Raw genomic sequence first — 2,616 nt, forward strand, 5'->3', positions numbered from 1 at the left:
ATCAAATTAAATTTAAATAAAATAATAAAAAATAGAAGTGAGATTATCTAATAAATTAAAATTTAATTTTAAAAATAAAATAAAAATTATTAAATATACTTTATCATATTAGAAATTTTGAGACACTATTATATATAAAGGTCAAAATAAAAAAAAAACTCACAGTTAATTTGTTCGTAAAAAATAATAATAATTAAAAAGTTAAGTGAAAGTAAAAGAATAAAATTTTGAATTGATTAAAGAGAACAAAGATGTAACACGATTCAACATACATGAACATAAGTTACAAGCAGAACTTAAAGAAAGACAAAAGAGAAAAAAGTCAAAATGATTACAACAAATTTTATACTTAGGCGAAATTAATGATAGCATTCTTAAAAAATCGAATCAGCGTGAATTCAAAGAAAAAGAGCGGTGGTTGGAGCAAAAAATGAGTTGATTCCTTTTCTGTTCTTTCGAGTGAACTTGAGGTTCTGTCTATATCAAAGATCACTTATATAATATCGGTTACCACTTCTACATTAAAAAGCACCTTACAATGTACAATCCTATGAAAAAATTTAACCATGATCAAGACAAGTCTATCAAAAATAAACATATAACTGGTTTCGGATAAAAAAAAAAATTAAAGAAACAACACACACGTAAGTCCAAAAACATAACCTTAACAACAATGATAAATCATCATTAAATAGAGTTATATTTATTACATCAATTTTTTTATGGATATAAAATTTATTCACCAATGAATTTTTGTATTTTATTTATATCTTGGCTATAAATGTGAATTTAGTTTAGTTATATTATTGTTTATAAAATTTAATTACAATGTGAATCAAATTTGAATATATTGATTTTACAATTTGTTTATAAATATAAATATGAGGCCATTCTATATTTCGATACAAGTGATAGATGTTCATATAGTATGGTTGAGGGTTTTTATATTAGGTACAAAATTATTTATGCAAAAAGAAAAAATAAAAACTAAGCAAGTCAGAGTATCTATAAGTCCTGATTCTTATGGAAAATCAACACAGAATTTGAATAATTTTATCAAAAATATTATTGCATTTTGTAGATAATTTTTTTAAAACATTGAAATTTGATTTTGTAGGAATAAATTTGTTGGTACCCTAATTAGTTTTAGAAAATTTTAGTACTTTAGTTTTAATAAGAAAATTGAATTCATATAGTAAAATTGAAATTTTAATATTCAAATATCAAATACACGAAATCAATAACTAAAATATTGAAAAATAAATTAAAATTATATCAATTGAATGATCTTTTTTCCAACATAAAATTTGCAATTTTCTTATTAAACATAAAAATTGTGTTGTCTTTTGGTACATATCAATTATGTAACCTTCATATATAATTCAATATTTGCCTTAATCTTGTTATCTAAGATCTTCACCATAAACATTTTTTTTTTTATTTTCGTTCAATATATTTATTGTTTGCTAAATGACCTTATAAAATATCATTGAAAAATTAGTTTTGAGGCAAGTTTAGTTTAATTTCAATAAAAATTAGCTAATTTTTAAATTTTCATTGGGTTGCCTGTTACCAAAGAAAAGCCGTTTCAAAACCTAACATTGGCCATAATCTTCCATCAGATTGTCTTGATTCTTTGAATGGACAAATTTTTATTCTAAAAATAAACTCTACATATTTTTCTAATCTACAACAAACAAGAGTTACTAATTTAAGTAGTTTTGTTTAGAACATCTCTTTTAAGAGTAGTTTAATATGATGTTAAAGCAAAAATAATATAGTAGTTAACGGAAACGTTAAATAAATAAATATTGAATAGGCTGGTCAAGCATACACAAATTATCTTAAATTTTAACAAAATAAAGACCAACACTTCTATTAGAGAATTATTTTATATTCTAGTATCACTACTTCTTTTTCTTTTTCACCCCTCCCTTTGCCACTTTTTCCTCTGTGATATTGCCAACTAGGGACGGATCCAAAAATATTATTATGGGTCAATAACATATATGATATTAAAAAATTATGTAAAAAATTATATAATGTAAGATGTATTATAAAAATATACCGATAAAGTATATATTTTAAAGTACAAAAAATGTATGTACTTTACTAACGAAGTGGTCGATTTTTCGTATCATAAAATTTATCGATAATAGAATCTGTGTCAAATTTTTCAGCAATTTTCTTTTTAATATAATTAAAAGATGTAAGAACCGTGGCTAATTACCCGTTTAAGTAAATAATTAATATTGCCCAAAATAGGATCCAAAAATTTAGAATGAGAACTTGAGAATTTAAATATGATTTTTGGACTCAATAGATTTTTCTGAGTCAGAAAATGTATTTTCTGCAAAAAATCGAGAAAAATCGCGAACCGACAGCCGAACCAGTCGAACCGGTTTAAGTCTGTTCGGTACTGTGCGAGAAAAATTAAAAACAGTCAAAAACCTTAGAAAAATATTAGAAACGAAAAATCGGGCGTTAATTTTAAATGTTTGGCCCAAAGTTGGGCCAACCAGACTAAAAATGCTAACTGGTTGGACCGGCCCAAGCCTAACATATATAAGGGTTCATTAAATGAACCCACCAGCCATTAAACACACAAACACCAGC

Source organism: Arachis ipaensis, chromosome B03 (assembly GCF_000816755.2).
Source record: "Arachis ipaensis cultivar K30076 chromosome B03, Araip1.1, whole genome shotgun sequence".
NCBI classification, from domain to species: Eukaryota; Viridiplantae; Streptophyta; class Magnoliopsida; order Fabales; family Fabaceae; genus Arachis; species Arachis ipaensis.